Below are 21,003 nucleotides of genomic sequence, written 5' to 3'. Positions count from 1 at the left end.
TCTTTGTGAAATCCAGTTGAACTAAACAAATATTTTCACACAGCTCAAAATGTATTTATTTAAGTTTTTGTTAATACATGATACTGCTTCCGCAAAGCTTTACAGTTGGCATGGAATCTGAGTACGTAACCTCTCACCCTTTCGCCGTCGTCGAGAGAAAATCCTGGGAAATCGGTCGTCATATCTTCCCGGCTGGCAGGCGAGCACATCTAAATAATTTGTGGAAGCACCAGTACTGGCAATTCTCGCCTCTATCCATTCAACTCCCAGGCGCTCTCGTATGCACGTTCCGAGCGCGGCACCCCGGAATATTTCGGACTCAGGTGCACTGGTAGCAAAATCGTATTTTGCAGACGATAATTAGATTGTTTATTGTAATTTATAAAAAAAAGTCCCTCTCGATTTTCGTCTAAATTGTTTTAACACGCCGCTTCAGACATGCGACGCAATAAACGCATTGCCATCAAACGGAAAATATAACGGATGCCGCGAGGTGATACAGTATAATGGATATATGGTTTATATTATATTATATATATATATATATATATATATATATATAATCCGAGTGATCATTCCAAACGAGCATTATTAAGCTATAAAGATAATTTCGTTGAGCTCGTTTGCCCATCAAAATGGAACCGGATCAAATAACAGATATGGCAGCGATTTTTACTGTGTATTAAGTGCAGCTCATTTCTAGACGATAGCTAATCTTAATAACAAGATATAACAGCAACATAAGAATATTTTTATCTTGTAACTTTTGGGAAATTATTATAACTGCATTTGACTAGTACATATAGTCTCTGTATACTTAATAATTAATCTCACAATAAGCCAATTACAGGGTTAAAGAAAAAAATTATCAAGATTATGCGATGTTAAAGAGAACTATAATCTGTGAAAGTTTTTTCTTTATTAATAAATTATATTATCGATGCAAATCACTAAAAACCATAAATTGTTTAAGTGTATTATTGAAAATCGTAACAAAATATTACATGTCTAAATAGTTCTAAAACAAAATTTGTAGATTTTCTTATGAATAACATGAAATAAGTTTATCTTTTTACTAGCAGATTCTAAAAAAAAATTAATGTGGAAAATTTGCAAAATATCAGTTCCAATTATCATAAAATTTTGAATCAACACTTTTATATTACCTTTCAGTTAATGTTGTGAAAATGAATTTGATTATAATAATGTTAATAGTTGTCTATCGATAATTTGTTGAGTAATTTTTTACTATATGATTACTGCAATATATAAATCACTAAAAATCAGAATATATTAAATGCATCATTGCAAATGCTAACAACTTTTGACAAACTTAAATTGATTTAAGCAGACTCGAGTGTATCTAATTGGGTCTTATCTGAAATCTGATTTTAATCTATAGTATCATAAATCTATAGTATTTATTTATCTACACTGTGAAATGAGTTGATGTTCGAAGATTTTGAAAAAAAAAAGTACTATTCATTAGATATGTGTGTCTAATAGTGTTTACCTTTATGTTATGCTGCACTGCTCGCGAAAACATTTTCAGTTGAATTTTTATTTGAGATCTATAACCTCAAGTGTAAATTTGATCATTACTTCTTTATAAGTAATTTAATAAGTAATTATAATATCTTTAATTTTAATATTATTGCATGCGATTTTCAAGAAATTTGAGAACCACTGTCTTAATAATACTTGAAAAATAATAAGTATAAGACTAAAATAATAAGTATTTTGATCAATAACATCAGCACTAAACTTGTACCATTGAAATGATTAGCGTATTAAATACAATTAGCCGAGTAAAAACTATTTACCGAGAAAAGAATAAATGCTTAAAATATAACATAAAGTTTATAAAAATTTATGAACCAATTTAAAGTTTCCTTTACTCAAAATTATTATTATCATGTAAGGGTTGTCGACCAGCATCCCTGTTCTTCAATGATCCCGTTCGTTTTGAGCTCGGTGGTCGGAGGGTAGTTCCAGTAAGGGATGCTGGGAGGTGCAAACGGAATGTATAGGCAATCTCGCAGATGAAAATTGTGAAATATTCTCGCTGCAATGCGCCACGCGTATTTAAGTTTTATCACAGCTACGTTGTGTATTGCGTGCTTGCATGCGCTCTGTATCTCTTTTCTATATACATACATATTACATACACAACGACCCCTATTCTGCGTATGTGTCTTTGTACTTAACAGGCTTTCGAAAGGGTTGGATTTGCATTATTCCAGTGAGGAATGAAGGTGAAAAGTTTCAGTTTTATTGCAACTTTTATATAAATTATTAATTGAATATTTATATGAAAATGTCGTGAGCGCACAGCTGACTTTAGAGCAAGTTTGTTTATACGTTTATAACATATCACAGGGTATCCCAAAACTCAACGTCAAGCCTAAACGGGGCGTCAGCATTGGTTGTAACTTGTAACTATCATGGAAAAAAATCATCCCGTGCAATTTGAAAATTATGAGCTTTCAAGTACAACTTAGAGCTTTTATCAAACTGTGACCATTTTTTGCTTATTATGCTTAATTTTCATTATTTGTGTTTATTTAAACTTTGGAACTGTAGGCATTAATCCAACGGAATTGGATAGTATCACAGTCAAAAATAATGACACAATTGATTCCAAGTTTTCTAGAATTAAAACAGTATGTTAAACTATGAATTATTATAATTTACATGTATATTATTTATTATCAAAATTGGTCAACGTTAAATTTTTATTAAAAAATTATTAAAAAATATATATAATAAATAATTTATTTAAAAAAACGTACTAAAGTGTATTGTCAAAATTTAATCAGGAATTAAATTACAAACTTATTTAGGATTGAAAAATGCTATAATATAGTTTAACAGAAAACACAACAGGTAAGAAAATTAAAACCAAAAAATATTGCAATATTTTTAATATTGTAACATTTTACAAATTAAAAACTTAATCAGGATTGCAAAAAGGTTAAATATTTAAAAGTTTCAAAGAAAACAAAATAGGTAAAAAAAAATAAAACCAAAAAAATATTGGAATATTTTTAATATTGTTTATTTGTAACATTTTAGCAATCCTTAAAAAAATGAATGTGTGTATTTGTATATGGATACATTTTTTGTAAACAATTTTGAGTGCGCGGATCAACCGATTCCGTTGATATTCAATCGATTCAAAAAGCATTTGATTCCTATTGATAGAGAAACGTGCTGATTAGTTTTTGGCAAAGGCAGGTCCCGACCTTTCGGAGATACAGAGCAAAATGTGTAGAATAAGGTAATTATGTTTTTTCAAGAATGGGGCATTCGATTAGAATTATGAATGAAAAAAATTCAGTGCACATTGATAAACGACATCATCTTTGAAATTAATTCAGATGCTTAAATTTTTTGGTTATACATTAAATGCTTTTTTTGTTGTTCAGCAATCAGAACTAGATATTCTGTAAGCTTATGAAAACGAAACTTATTTTTGAATAATTATTTACGAACCCTATCGAAACAAAAGGAATAATAATCCTTATTAATTGAAATATATGTATCATCCTTTAAATGTTGTTAGAAAGCAATCCAATGATTTTCCATACTATTCGAGACATAATATTTTTTCTGACCACTATTAAAACGCAACCCAATAATTACCCGTATTTTAATTAAGATATATTTATTTTATTTCGAATGCTTTTGGGAACCAGTCTAATGGTTGTTATTTATATATAAATTGTTATAGATTGCAGTAATGCCCCTAAAGACTATTTTCACAAGAATACACATTTTTAAATGCTCTAGCTTAAGAATTTTTTAAATTACTATTATTATGATTCTATTCCAGTTATGGTTTCATTTCAATTGAAAGCCCTGATACGTGTCTGCATGTAATAAGTTTCTGCAATGTCGCGCTGCAAATAAATTTCTGAGTGTAATGCGTTTATTGCACAGCGAACTGCTGCTGGGTTATTACTTGTTGGATGCGTTGATTATTATTCATTCCGTTGGATTACAGAAGTATATAGATGAATATGGTATATATATATATATATATATATATATATATATATAATATATATATAGCTTAGAGCGGGCTAAAGTTCCGCGGATAAAAAGGTTTACCATCGATATCTCAAAAAAAGTAAAGTTAAGAATTTTTTCAACAACAATGTATGAAAGTAGAGGGAAAAAAATATATAACCATTTATCACCTTGATACCTACGGCGTGGCTGTTAAGAGATAAACGGCAATGTTTGAAAATTCATAACTAAGGTACTTTCCTTTGTTGTTAGTTTTTTTGGTTGTGAGCACTGTTGTTTAGTTTACGAGACTTAAATATAATTTTTAAGCCTACATTATTTTGATGTTTTATAAGAAGTGTTGTTAGTTTTAAGTTAGATTCAACAGTTTTTTTTATATAACCTCTATAGAAGACTATATGCGGTTGGGGTAAAAATGACCATTTGAGCCTTCACCCCGGCAAAGGTGTAAACATAAAGAACAGTAAATAGAAAAGTAAATTAAGTTAACCAAATATTTATTTCAACTTTGATGATTATTTTCTCTGACAAAAAAAAAGATCAAGGTTATATACAGTGTTAAAGTCTCTTTAAAAATGTACCCATAAAATTTATATTTTTTATTCGTTGAATAATGTAGCCATTATTTTGTAAAATCCCTTTCAAATTAAAAATATGACATTGGATCTGTTTGCCCCTTGGCAAATTTTTGAAAAACAGCAAAAAAAACGCATTTCTACAATGATGATTTAGATTTTAGTCAGATAGATGTTTGTTTGACATGTGTTATTCGTTATGATATTATGGATTTAGTTTTTACAATACAGTTGCTTAAATTCAAATTAGACTTTTGTGTTCCGCCCTACCCTATATTAGACATTTTTAAAATTGAATAAAATTAAATTGAACTATTAGAAAGTTTTAAATTTCGGTTATGTTTATGAAACAATTCATATATTACAAACTGTTCAAGTAACAAATCTAATCACACGTTCTGAAATATAGGAAAAATTGTACAAACAATATCCCAATGATGTTGCAATTAATTGTTGTACTATTAATCAATATTGATGCTATAATATGTGCTTAAAATTTTCTGACTTACATACAAATTTAAATTATTCACACGTTCACAAAAAAACCCTCGATGAATATTCTATCAAATGAATTATCCTTTATATACACACATTTCCGTCGACAATTTCATAATAAATACATATTTTTTCAGCTTTACGCGTTTTTTTGTGATCCATTTTAATTACGAGGGCCAACTCGCTGTTGCTGTGAATTGTAACATTCTCCGAGGTTTTAAAAAATGAAATAATTTGATTCGCCGGACACGACAAAATGAGTTTTTTCGTCTCTTCGTGTGGGTGTATAAATGCATTTAGTCGAAAAGCTTTTTGAGAGCATTCCGGATTCTGTCCCCTTGATAATAGGTCGTGTATTGTTCCCACTAATGCGTTAATGATTCACATGTTTGCGCAAAAGTGCGTTAATGCCCTTTCTCTTCGGGTTTTAATACTGATTTATGCTGAAACACATAATATTTTAATTATTTAAATTGTGTGTATATATATATATATATATATATATATATATATATATATATAGTAAGTTCTTCAAGGGCAATACATCAAATAAAAGGCAAAGATTTAGAAGTTAATCTTTAATTTTTTATGTATGTATATGTGTATGTGTTTGTACATGTATACGATATACATACATATGTACATATATATGTACTGTTTATATGTATATTTATGTATATGTATTACGCTTTTTTATTTTTCATTTCTTATGTTTTATAAATTAGTTAATTTCTTCGTAATTAATAAAACTTTGCATTGTAATCGGATTCATGATTATAATAAACAACGTAAAATATTATGGCATTACAAAAAGTCGTTAATTCATTAATATTTGGTATAATGGGCAATGTTAAAATCGCAAAATTCTATCGTCTTAATTTTAAAAGTAGCTAAATTTCAATTTGTGATTATATCGATTATTTACACTTATGGAAAAGTTTTTACAACTTGCCTTAAGACAAAATGCAACTGCACAAATACCTAGTTTATTATTAATTTCATGAAAATATAACATTTAAAGAATTTTATTAAACTCAATTTTATAAATACTAATCATTAGATAATATTATGTATTAATAATTTATTTATTTTGTTTGATATTTAAATCTGAAGTTTTTTATCTGATACCTTTATATTTTAACTTATTTGTAAAATCTATACAAATATTTATTGCAATGATACGATTGCACTAAGCGATAAATATGATTTATTAAATATAAAAAAATAGCAATCAGACATCAAGTTCCAAATGCGGGACATTTAAATAATGAATAATGTATAAAATTGCGTTACTAAAATACAAAAATACAAAAATATTCTTTTAGCAATTTATACAAATTGAAAATATCAAATATGATTAATTTTAAATTGCATACATATTTGAATAGAACAATATGTCTAAATTATGTCCACTGCAATATATTCGGCTGATATAAAACGCAATCGAATCGATTGTATAAATTACAGAATTTAATTCCATACTAAAGTTTATATCGAAAGCATTTTTGTAAAATAATGGTTATATCATGCCGTAGAAAATATTTTTAGTATTACTATATTCAATTTTTGTTGTAACTAGATCAGATATATAATTTGTATAAATAATATACGATTGAATTTACTTTAGTCGATGAAACAATTATTTTACTGAGCTGTATCCAAATAAATTTCAGAATTCTCCAGTTTCCTTCAGCTAGATCTGCCCTCCTACCAAGTGATTAGATGTTTATGGTCGCTTAATGGTTCATTATGACCCTAAAAAGATATTAAGGCTATATACTAAAGCTTGCTTTATCCTTAATTCTAGTATTTGAAGCATCTATTTATATTAATGGATATAATTACTCGATTTATCAGATTGCTTTGTCTTAATCAAGGGCCAATCTCCCGGTAACTTATAAGACGTTGTATTTTTAATTGTACTTATATATAATGTACTACTAATAAGTTCCTACAGATTCTTTTTGATCATTTTTACTTGAAACCTGATAAAATTTACAGAAAAAACTTATGAAATATTATACATGTATACATAATTATTTTGCTTATAAGCAAAAACTATTATTGAACATAATATAATTGAATGGCTAAATATGAATCTGTATTGATCAAGTCGATATTGTTTATTTACACATATTGGGAAGTTTTTGCAACTCAAACATCTTGACATTTGAGAATGTAAATTGCTTTTTTAAAAAATTGCAGTATAAATAGCAAATGGTCACTGTATCAAATGCATGACGAATATACTCGTCAATACACGAAATTCTGGCACTTTTCCATGACACGTATAATTATCAATCACAGCAAACTGGTTAAATATTATTGTTTTCCAATTTCTTTAATATTAAGCCACATTTTCAGCACGCACTATTATTTAAATAATATATAAACGAACAAAACTTTGACATTGATATAAATACCAATAAGCACAAAATTCACACATACACACATTATTGACATTTTACGTTGATTTTTGCTGTTATTTCACAGTTTTTTTGCAACAACTAGAAATTGTAATTGTCACGTCAAAGTGACATATTATAAATAAATATGGCACCCACAGATAGCGCTAGTTTATGTCTATGGCGTATATGTGTGTGTTGGTATTTGATATAAAGTTTATAATCTATTTAGTGTTCTATGGTTATCAAATTGTCAAAATTCTTGTCATGACGTTTAGTTTGCCGCCGTGAATTTTGCGTGACGTTTAACCTTAAATTATTCGTCGCGAATTTAAGGACGTTATTACCGCGTTTGTGTGTTTATAGTGTTTAGTGTTCTAGTGAATAATATTTTCTAGTGATTCTATAAAGTGGTAAGTAATCTAAATATATTCATATGTGATTACATGTACTGGCTAACTGTATGCCACTGTATGCTGTATTAGTTAGCGTTTTTCATGTAATGATTGGCTAAACTAATAATTTTAGGATGATTAAAATTATAATAATTCAATTTATTTAGATTACGCGGAGGTTTTAGGGGAAAGCATGTCTAAAAAATAGTAAAAAAATCTATTTTTAGGTAATAAATTTGTATGCTCATTCATAACGTATAATAGGTTTCGTCCTCACTTTTGCAGATTAAAATACTTGAAGCATTTTAACTTTTCGAATTAAATTTTTGAATTGTTGTACAAGAATGCTAAAAGTGAAACTTGTTAATCCATAGTTCTGTAATATTTTAGATAAATACTTGCATATAAAATTACCAGTAAATGTATTTAACTACTATAATTTAGTGTTATTTAAAATATTTGAATTAATCTGAGGTTTTGAATCTTGAATACAAAAGTTATCAAGTGAAGTATACTTCACAAGTTTACATTTTAAAATATTAAAAAAAACACACATTTTAAATTATTATCGCGATTTATGAATTGACCATTAATCATATGAGTTGATAATAATACAATCTTTGAAACAATTTAAAAATTTTGATAAACCTAAAATTTGTTTAAAAATAGGTAGGCAAGCTACGGCCATTTACCATAGAACACAACAATATGCGAATAGTTTTTCTAAATAAGTAGTAAATAATTAAAATTGTTTTCAAGTAAATTTTGATTGAATAAATTTTTATTATTGCAATCGAGAGGTTTTTTTAAAAAAAAATCTGTTTTAAAGCAAAATCTGAATTATTATTCAGAAACTCCAAAATTTTGAAGTACCTATATATACTTGTTTATCCATATATGTAGTAAAGCTTGTGCCTGGTATCTAATGAAACTAAAAAATATTAAGTCGAGACTAATCTAAATACAATAAGTAAGATATTGCTACTCATATTGATACAAGATCTGATTGTGGCTGCGTTGGTAGACTATTTCAAAAAGATATTTAAAAAAATGCTGCAAATTGTATGAGTTTGAATTATAGAAACTCACAGCGCACTATAAAATATTTTATTATTTAATCTTCAAAAAGAAACTATAAATATAATTTTCGTAAAAATGTAAATCCATTAACCGGAATACTCTTACTTCTTAAAATGATGATTAATCAAATTGAAATGTTTTGAGATATTTCCGATATAATAGGTTCTTTACTGCATACTTAAAACTATTTTTATTACTATTTGAATAGCGATCAGAAAGATTTTATGAACTATTTTGAAGTCTTAACTAATTTCATCGTTATGTATAAGTTTTTATATATATACCATACTGTTGTCTAATGTCTATGTGGTGAATTTATCATTACAATTTCACTTATAGTGCATAATACCTAAATTCGCAATGCTGTGTGAGGTATATTTTTACTTGAAAACATTCAAATCTAAATTTTCAAATTGAAATCGCTGTCACTACTGCCTGACATCACAAAATCTGCTCGAAACGAGTATCGAAACTGGAACCTCTGATTCAAATATCCTAGCTCGAACCACTAACCCACGCCAAAGTTCAAAATAATTTTTTTCTTTTTTTATCACCGTTAAGCAATTGCGGTTATACCTATCTAAGGGTTAACGGTTACCCCTTAGGTATAACCGCAATATCTTTTCGATTGCACTTGAATAACTTATTATTTTTTTTATTCTAATCTCCTCGTCTATTTAGTATAGTCCTATTTAATTCCACGTGTGATTATATATCCATCAACGATCTACCCATTCTGATTCGATACACGTCGTCAAATAGATTTTTAATGCCGCACTCTCTCCGATAGAAGTTGCTTTTGCACGCGTTGCGATATTACCGCGCGGCATGTTTTATTTTGAACATCCTGTATCTCACATGATATCAGTAACTTAGGTCATAAAAGTAATAAAACACACCCCAAATGCAATGTAGCACCACCGGTCGCCTACCCTTAAGGAAGCTGAGAGCGTAGCACACGACGCCTTATGCTGCGCCACGCCGCCGTAGGCATTTTAATGTCTCGGCAACTGCTTGTGTAATCTCCAGACTTATTATATATTTTGCTGTTATGTGCATAATGGAGATTAGCTATTCAAGTAATAAGCCAAGATTTTTAAACGTTGCTGTATATAATATTTCAAATCTCTTAAAAGTTCAATTTCTTTAATTTCAGATTCCTGATAAACTGCATAATAATCATTGCACACTATCTAATTGATATTAATACATTCATTAAATTATATAATAAACTATAATGCATTGATAACTACTATATGTACTACTAACCCTTTCGCTACGAGAGTGTTTTCCGCTGATGTGTCGCTGCTGTACGGGAACAGCGTGCCCCTTAGTTGCGCCATTGACTGGCCAGACACTACGTTATTTTTAAAAATATTTGTACCTCAAAAATAATGTGTTGAAAAATCAAAAATTGCGCTTCTAATGAACTAGAAGTGATTATAAAAGTTTGGAGTTCCCAATAGTTCAACTCATAGTGATATTTCTTCAATCACATGTCGTCCATAAACAACACTCGTAGCAAATGGATTAATATCTGCATATATTCCAACAGCAAATCTTTTGGTAGTAAGTACTTCAAATTTTGGTAGTACTGATTGGACGTGCGGATATGATTACTATGTTAATGATTTAAATTTTTACAAATTACCACCGATATTTACAAATTTTGAGAATTATTTCATCGTATCGGCAAAGAAAACAAATTATTACGTTGGACTTGTAGTCGATTTACAAAACATCGAAATAAGTACACATTTTTTTAGTATGCCTATTTTTAATTAATCTATAATGGCATTACGTAATTGTAGACTGTAATTAGTTTCATTAGAATATGTGTGGTTGATATTTTGATATACAAGTGAAATAAATTTAATAGAAAATTTTATATAAAAATATTATTTAAGTTGCAATTTGATCGACAATACTATGAAATTTATAACCTATTCCTAAATAAAAAACAAGGTTTTTAATCAATAATTCAAATTTTACTTATTCAAAGGCAAAGACATGCCCAGAAAAAAGCAATCTGCGGATTTAATTTTTTATTTATTTATTTAACGCTCACGGCAATTTTATTCATAAACATTTCTTGTTGTATTTAAATTGTATGTATTAACTTGTTTTTTATACTACAGAAAGAAGACAAATGACGTGTTTACCCATTTTTTAAAACTACAACTATTTATTATTATGAGTATCACTTTTTTATGATTCTCAATATGTTCTCACGCCTATAGCTACAGTAATAAATGTTTCATTTAACTTAAATTTCAAAACCATAATATTTGTTTATTTGTTAGTTTATTTATACTTTATTTGTTGCATTGCTATAATTGAAAAAGAAAGAAATTTTGAAGATTTGCATACACATAAATTTTTATTGTGGTTTTTTTTGCATTAAAAAAAAACAGAAATTTAAAATTATTTCGAAAATTTGGTTTACTCAATTATTACTATTATGATATTACATGTCTTACCATCGTAATATATTTACGCGAGCAGCTATAGTAGATAATTTTTCACTTAAATAAAATGTTAATGATGATATTTTTTATACTATATTATTATATATTATACATTAATTTTGGATTGCAAAATTTAGAATAAAGAACTTAAAATATTGCAAATTTTTATTCATTTTTTTTTCAAATTAAGAAAACAGAAAATTATAATTTTAATATATACGTTTTAATATATAGTATATAAGTATATATACGTACATGTGCAAAGTATGTGGTATTCGGGTACAGCATTGAATATGTGTGATTAAAAATTTTTTGACGCACTTTGAATACATAAAGGGACAATATTATTCTACACGATTGCAATAATTGTATATCAGTACTTGTATAATTGCAAAAGCGTATATGTCCAAAATAGAATTCGTTCGTGTTCCGTAAACAGATTCGGCAATTCGGGTTGAGCGTCGTCCTGCGCACGGAAAAGGCGCCATGTGGTCGCATCTTCCGCGGCATTAAGGCGAGTCAATATTGAAGTTGCGTTAAAAATATTGTAATGGTTCCTTCTGCACGATGTGCTCTCTGCTTTTGGTAGAATGGGTCTGTGGGGGATTTTACACCTCGCAGCCTCTCTTGTTTTCCCGCTTTTCTTTCAGGAAAGTTCCACATTGGGGCCATTCGCCATCGTTCTCGCGGTGTGCGTAAGGGTTTGTTTTTTGATACGAGGGGTAGGAAACTTTAAAAGGAATCGCTTGGTGGAAAAGATAGAAAGAGACGTTGTTAAATGCGTCCCTTGATGTTGTATTCATTCTGGTTCGTTATAATGATCGTCGCGACGGCTATACACGCGTCGTTTCGTTTATCTTTATATTCATTGAGGAGGGGGTGGTGCAAAAGTGGCGAGATCTGTGCCTAGTGTTTGCCTCTGATATGATTTTCGTATAGTCAAATTTAAATTGATCGATTTGCATAATTTCCTGAGATAAGCACTTATTTATCCCTGAATATCAAATTTTAAATGTCGTTTTTATCGTAATTGTGAAAAAAATGGGAAAATAGAATGATATACGGTATTCAACTGATATCGAGATACTTAGGGAAATTTTTCTCAAGATTTTTAGACAATATAATTGACTTGTTTCTTTCCAAAATGTTGCATTATTTTATGAAAGTTTAACGATTACATTGTGAAGTCAACTTTATTTCTAATTACTAAACAGAATGATTTGGATTCAAATTTATTTCTACTATGTTTCAAATGTAGGGCAGCTATAGGGGCTTTATGTAATTTTTTTTTTGAGATCAAGTGATTCTACAAAATATGGGTATATGCAGTAACAATTCCTCTACCGAACAAAGTAAAAAAAAATATCTATATTTTATGTCTGTAATCTTCCTATCTATATTGTTTTTTTACTTCACAATCAATAATTTTCTGGAAATCGGTGTTACAACTTACCTCGTGTTTAGGACTAGTTATAACATCTACTGAAGCAAGTAGTAACGACAAAATACAATATCTCTGATAATTGATTCTTTACTCATTTTTACAAAAATTGACTTGTTTCTAAGTGTTACAATTCATACATCAATGCAAACTTCAATTAACACAAATAAAATTATGTTTCCTGTAATATAAATTTCTATCATCAATCAACGTAAACTACAATTATCATGATACAAATAAAATATCTAGTAACTATATATTTTATTTGTATTATGATGATAATACTATGTTATAGTGTCTTCTGTAACACAATTTACATGTGCTCACATTTTATAAACTATACATTATACTTAATTTTTTTTCACTTGAACTTGTACATAATTTTAGTATGTTACTATACCAAGGTTTTGTTTCGACTAACCCCAGGTGTAATTTATTACATTAATCAAGATAACTATTGAAGAAATTTAGATTAGATTAATTAGATTTAAGGATTGATAAATTTGAAACGAAACAAGATATATAAAGTTTGAAATTAGTCGATAATAATAATGCAAATCTATCTTATGATATGTAGTTCATATTTATATTACCTGTCAAAATTGACGCACCTGCACAATTCTGTTTACTGCATCGGACTGTGAGACAGTAGCTATAACAATGTTATGCAGGACGTATTACATGTTCAATTTAAAGAAAATAATGTAATATCGTTTAAGTACTTATTGAAAAACTACTTACCCCTGTTACAATTAGCTCCTAGCTGCCCTGTGTGCTATACTAATTTACTTATCACTTTTATACATATTTTTAAAACAGTACTTGAATTTACAACTACAAAATTTTAAAACAATGTATTATCGTTTTTTAATTAAACTACTTAATAAAAATTCTTTTTTGAATCCAGACACTTATTACTCTGCAACATTTTTTTTTATATTTCACAAGCCTAGTTGCTAGATACTTCGTCCTAATGTTTAACGTTCTTTATTATTTTTAAAAATATTGCCAGCTGTAACGATTACTTAAGTGCGGCAACAAAATCGACAAAAATATTGCATTTCTTTCATGTTATAACAATACCCGTTATAAATTTTCGAACTTTTTTCAGAAGGTCAGATGTATTTTTTTAGCATTGTAAAAATCCTTTACCTCTCAAGGGTTGTCGCATTGTAACTGCGTTCACCTTCAAAACAACCCTAATATTTTTTCGCAAAAACGTTTCCGTAAATAAAAGGAAGGTCACATTCTTACAAAGTACACAGCAGGCTAAAAAAGTCCGATCGCTGCCCACGCAAAATTCCCATTTCGAAAAAACTACAATAATGTTTTATTGCGTTGTAAAAACGCATTTAGGTTTTTTAAGAATTTGCAAAGGTTGTAAAATTTGCAACGGTTATGCACGGTCAGAAATTTTGTAAATATTACGCGACAACAATACTTTTAGCAAGGATTATATTTTTTACTGATCTGAGAGCTTGAGGCACTTGTTACTTGTATTTCAAAGTTGAAACACATGTTTCAAAGATTTCGGATGGAAAAATAGTAGTTACTTTAAAGACAGTAGTAGTGCATGTTCTGTATATTTTTGTTAGCTTTTCGAATTTTTATATACATATACATATAATATAGAAATTCCATATGGTGGACTGTAGGTAAATGCCAAATTTATAATTATTAGAAAATAACTTCAATTTAATTTTACTATTATTACATCTAGTAATTCCCATTTTAAAATTCAATTTAAATACAAATAATGAATTGATCTTGTTTTTTACAGGTGATCGTTGCGCGGAATTCCTCGTAGTGTTTGTATAAGGTAAGATTTTTTTTAATTATATATATATATATATATATATATATATATATATAGATTATTAAATTAAAAATAATCGCATTTATTAATTTGTATAAATGAGTTTATATATTTTGTTCTGTTTCTTTATCTTATTGCTGACGTGTGTGCTATTTATTTTATTTTATGACATTTAACTGTGCACATAACTTTTAACCTTAATTTCACTTTTAAGTTTAGCAATATTTCAATGAATTTACGGATTATGCGAGACTCGTTTTTTAAGCTTCGTCAATGACTTAGGAATACAAATACCATGTTTCAAAATAATCTAATTATTCAGTAATTTTCACAAATGGAGCTAAAATAATATGATGCGCATTTTTAGAGTTTGATTTACTTTAAATTATCAGCCAAAATTATTTGTCATATTAATTTAACACATACGAAATCAAATTATAGAAAACGAATAAATTATGCGGTTATAAGTATTATGCATAAAATTTAAAATTAGGTATAGCGGGTTGTAAAGTTGTTTGTGCAAAAAATGCCTTAGAAATTTAACAGCAGTTATATTGCATTTTTTTATCTGGTATTAATCAATTGTATACATAAAAGCGAAGTATACATCATTTCATTTACTTTCTAGATAACTGTATACACAAGTAAAAAACTTATGACAATTTTCCTTTTTGTAGGCTTTATTTAATTGTAATGCATTTATTTAATTAAATTATATAATAATGTGTTCCTGGTGGTACCTGATTTTTCTGCCTATGGTATTTTACTCTTACATTGAGCTATAATATGTTATCGTGCAATTAAATTTATACAAATTACATACAATATCACAAATAGTTCGTGATATAAAAAAAGTTTTAAACTTTTCTAAAAAGATCAATATTATTTGTTATAATTAATAAAATCTCTAACGTTCAATACGTTTTAATATAACAAATTCTTGCGTTTTAATAACAAATACAATTTCCTTTGACTTTATGATTTCATACAAACCGCCAAGTCCTCAAAGGTACGTTTTGATGCAATCGAGAGATACACATGCGGACGAACTGTCAAAATAGTGCAATTAATTTCCCGCAAACGGCGACACTTGTGTATGAACTAAATACAATTGATATCATGATACTTATCTATTGTTATGATAATAAAAATAAATGTCTTTGGTCGCATTCATAAATCAATCGTCACAGAGTGCATTTCTTTTCTCTGCAATTTTTGAACCGTACGGACGTACTTCTTGTGCGGCTGTACCATAAGGTTAATAATCTTTCTGCATCGGCGTTATGTAGGTTATTATAATGATGTTTTATGCTAAATTATTATTATTGATGTCCATTTTATTATATTTGCAAAATATTTTTTTATAAATTCTACTTTTGTCAACTTGCATTATTTTAGTACCATGAGGTGTACCATGAGGTTAATAATCTTTTTGCATCTGCGTTGTGTAGGTTATTATAATGATGTTTTATGCTAAATTATTATGATTGATGCCTATTTTATTATATTTCCATAATATTTTTCTGTAAATTCTCTTTTTGTGAACTTGCATTATTTTAGTACCATGAGGTGTACCATAAGGTTAATAATATTTTGATTCTGCCTTATGTGGGTTGATATAATGATGTTTTATGCTAAATTATTATGATTGATGCTCATTTTATTACTTATATGTGGATAATATTTTTCTGTAAATGCTACTTTTGTGAACTTGCAATATTTTAATACACGTTCATGGATTATAATAAAAATTTGATTATGCAAGTCTGGTATTTTCTGTCAATATTTTTATTATCAAATAGTAACTAATTAACAATAAAATTTCATGTTACGTAGTTGGTATAATTACTTTTTATGTTAGCGTATTTTATTTTAAAAGCATTAAAAAAAATTTTTCTTAACGTTGGAGCATTTGAATATACAAGCATAAACACATCGTTGAATTGATTTTATGTTAAATTATTATAATAAAAGTGCATTTTATTATACATATTCATATTTTTTAGAAATTTGGAACATTTGGAAAATAATGTAACAACGAATTCAAAGTCAACGATGAACATAATCTGGTACTATAATACGAATATTGTTAAAATAGCCTAGTAAATTTTTGCAGTTACATGATTTTATCTTAAGCTTAATTTTGAATTTCATCTTACATTATTATATTGAAGCGTATTTTATCATATTTTTAATAATAAATTTTTTGGTAGTATTTAGTACGGCCAGGAACACATTAACGTTGATTCCATTCGTTGTAACATTATTTTTCAAACTTGGGACTACCATAAAATTCTGATTATGAATGAAAACTTAGTATTTTTTGTAATTTCTATTATTAAACACTAATTATATAACAATATAATCCCATGTTTTTAAGCAGATGCTTTGTTTTCTTGTACTGTAGATTAAAATTATTTAAAAAAAATCAAAGTATTCTTTTATCAACATGCTATTTGATTTAACAGTTTCACACATTGTTTACAATTATCATTATTACTAATTTTCTACTATAATTTCTTATAATTTTCTAGCATAATTCTATTCTTTCAAGCCTAATTTGTTTCAACTTTCAAATTATATTAATTTAAAAAATATTCTCAGTTTATATTGTCTTTATATAACCGTTATTCAAATGTAATGCTAAATTTTATGAAAGATAAAATTAAATATGCTTCAATATTTTGAATATAATTAGTTTTGATAAAATTATTTTAGATAATAGGTAATTTTGAGATTCTTCTAATTGTATTTCTGCTTTACATTATTTTTTATTTTAATATTATTATTTCAATATTTTCATTTTTAATATTATTTTTACAGGTGTTGCTCCGATTTTTTGATTTTGTGAAGTCTGTAAAACGTTACCAATATATATATTTGTCGGCGATTTAGTGCGATTTGTAAATATTTCGATTTTTTGGTGATTGTGCTTCGGTTATTGTGCAGTGATAGTGAAGTGGACAAAATGTGACAACAATGATGAATTTCAGAGACTTCAAAGATCCTGATTAGCTTTCTTCTGGAAGTCTTGAGGTAATTATTTTTTTTCAATTGTTTATCTGAATATATTATTTTAATTTATATTTAATAAATTTTATTTTATATAGACAACAAATTGGTAATCGAGATGTTCCAGAAGAATCGGTGCTTGTTCGCGTGCGGTGAGTGCTTTTAACTTCTAAGCATGTCCTTTGATGGTATGTCCAAATCTGAAAATCGACTAGATAGTTAAAATATAATTGTCGTTAGGATTTTTTTAAATTAATATAGGGACAGTTTTAGTTAGGGCGAATAAAATGACATACCATCAAATGTTTAACTAACCCATGTATTTCTTACAGCAGTGTAAATATAAGTGTTCAAGATAAAAGTAAATAAAGTTTAAGTATTTAAAATAAAAGTGAATAAAATGTTCATATAATTTGCGTAAAATATTCTAATCAAAAGTGAATTAAATGTTGCTGAGTAATATCGCGTAAATAAATGTGATATAATGTTTCTGAAGAAGTGCTACGTTTTAATTCCACAGGTAATTAATTTTTAATTCAATGATTTTATGCAAATCTTTTTCAATATTATATATAAAATTCTTACATATCTTATAATTCGTATGAGTCTTATCCTTAATGTCAACTTATTTAGAAGAAAGTATATTCTATATAACGTTTGTACTATTTATTTGCCAAGTGTATATAAACAAATTTTTAATTAAATCAACCACTGTGACTAGTCAGATTCGTTATTTTGCCTGAAGTAACAATCACAACTTTAAAAACTACTTTGTTATTCTCCCCATAAGTAATTGTTGTTATACATCGAATACTTTTCATGTCGAGCGAATGTGTTTGTTCCTACTTGTGCCATATAAGTTGTCCGTGAAAAATATTTTCGGAGGACCAAAATAGTTTTTGTCAACATCGGACAGACAAAACACATTGATTTATCAGAGACTAAGCGACGGCAGCGTGTATAAATGAATTCGTGAAATATTTTGTGATATCAACGTATTAAATTCCATTCCAGCGAAACATTATTCATACGAAAAACTTCGTTTTATGGTTAAAGAAGGCGTGCGTCGTAAATACTACAGCAGTAGTAGACAGTGACGTCTCGTCCAAGGGCGAAAATTTAAATAGCAATATCTAAAACAATTTTTTACCTAATTTATTGAACAAGTTGAATAAAATTTTGATTAAAGAAACTATATTAATCCAATTCGTGTGAGGTAATTAAGATGAATTTATAAATATATAAAATGCAATATTATACCTCGAGTCAAATTGCTGGACATTCCATTTCGCCAATTAAATATTTAAATGCATATATTATTAACCAACTGATATTTGATATTCGTAACTTGTGAAATTAACTTTCAGAAAATAATATCGCGTTTTTAACACATAATTATTCAAACTGTAGATAAGATTTTGAGATTTTGCACTTAAAAACCTGGGTGTGACTGATTTAGTGTATTTTTTTTAATTCACCTGGTTATCGTGTTGTCTAATAAGATGCGAATTATATTTTCAATAAGTAAATAATGTGTATATGTATAATACAAAACATTTATGCTATGCAATTTTATAACTATAATTATATATAGTTAATTGAAAAATAGACTATAACTAAAATAGTGCAAAAAAAATTCGTCAACTTTGCTAAAACAGTAACATATCGTAAGATGTATCAGTAGAAATTATCTTAGATTAGCTTCTACAAATATTTTTATCTGATAGCTGTTAAATAATAAAACTATTACAAAAATGAAACTTTGCTGAAACTTGTACATTTGGAACATCCAACATCTAACAACTACAGATGAGACATTTGATCTTATGATTGCCATAATGAGAATAATTGACTTGACATAAGGAGAATAATTGAATTCTCATTATTGGGATTTGATTCCTGTTTTATTAGGTGCAATATTTCCTTGCTTTGATATTTTTATATTTTATTTACAATTACATTTGAATTATAATTTAACTAAACGAGTTCTACGAAAATATTTACGAATTTATACCCATACGATATAAAGGCAATACCAATACGAAACAAAGAAAATCTTTATAATAATTAATAAATTTACAGTTATGGTATATCAAAATCACTTAATTTTTTCGTTCTAAGAAATATATAGTGAAAATTGAAGATGTTGGAACTCGAATTGGAAGATAATTTCAAAAAAGCATTCGGCTAAGTTGTTGTAATCAAAAACATATGATGTGATAGTGTTATGCAGCAAACTGTTAAAATTAAAAAATGGAACGTAGCATAGCCTTGCCATAACATTGGTCTATTTTACGGTAGAATCGGCCCATAAGGTTCGTTCAAATGTTCACATGCATAATTCTGTCACTTAATCCAGTATTCAGATTTTTGAAACCTAATAGTAAATTTCCAATTTATTTTCAACCCTTCCTTGAGCTGCCACTGTGATAGACACTGCGCAGTCTTCAGTCGTTACCCATTCTACTCAACTACTATATTTCGTTCTGCTGTATATTTATTTTTGGGACTCGTTTGATATCTATATAAGCTATGATTTACAAACAGCCTTGATAAATGGTATATTCGACTTTTGGAATTTTCGTTTCTTTTAATCGAGTCCCCTACTCCCACGAAGACAGCAATTTATGCGGATTATGAATAATGATTTCATTTAGAATTTGCATATTCATTAACAATAAGCTGTTTAGCTGTTATATTGGACGTACGAGATTGAGATAAATCAATTTTGAAGGAACAGAATATTTAGAAATACCAGAACACTGTTCAGATTTTTCAAATATTAATATTTTTGTATGAAAATATTTCTCTTAAATTTCTCTTGATAAAATTGCGTAAAATCTTATGCAGTTCGTCGAATATTTTTTAACTTCTCGTAGGGTCAGTTATACTAATCGTAAAAAATCGAAGGGATTTTTTTTTATATATCTTTGCATTTCAAAGGTTTTTGAACATTTTAGCATACCATTAAAAAATGGATGTATGTGTGTGTGCGCGGATACAAATTTTCGTCAACGATTTCGCGAACACAGATCAACTGATTTGAATAATTTAAAAAACATTTGATTCATATTGACAGAAATAAGTGCTGATTAATTTTTTGGCAAAGGCAGGTTTAGCCGTTTCGATGATACGGGGCAAAAAGTGCAAAAATGGTAATTCAGTTTTTGAGAGAACGGAGCGTACAATTTGAATTACTCAAAAAACACTTTATTTGTGTTGAGCAAGTGACGAATTAATTAAATTTTTGAACGTTTCAAAAATCAACATTAAAAAAAAAAAAA

The 21,003-nt window shown here is 27.8% G+C and overlaps 1 long non-coding RNA gene across 1 annotated transcript in view; it reads left to right on the top strand.

Annotated features, from left to right (window-relative positions):
* The first annotated feature begins 18,116 nt into the window (after positions 1-18,116).
* Positions 18,117-21,003, top strand: part of LOC113378788 — a 206,698-nt gene continuing 203,811 nt past the window's right edge. Inside the window, exon 1 of the long non-coding RNA XR_003367221.1 lies at positions 18,117-18,239. This is a non-coding gene — a long non-coding RNA (uncharacterized LOC113378788). The remainder of the gene's footprint in view (positions 18,240-21,003) is intronic.

Source organism: Ctenocephalides felis, unplaced genomic scaffold (assembly GCF_003426905.1).
Source record: "Ctenocephalides felis isolate EL2017-DRISC unplaced genomic scaffold, ASM342690v1 CF-g0.4_SCAFFOLD_01886, whole genome shotgun sequence".
Classification (NCBI taxonomy): domain Eukaryota; kingdom Metazoa; phylum Arthropoda; class Insecta; order Siphonaptera; family Pulicidae; genus Ctenocephalides; species Ctenocephalides felis.
The sequence above is the reverse complement of the archived record's forward strand: the minus strand, read 5'-3'. Positions and strand labels throughout refer to the sequence as shown.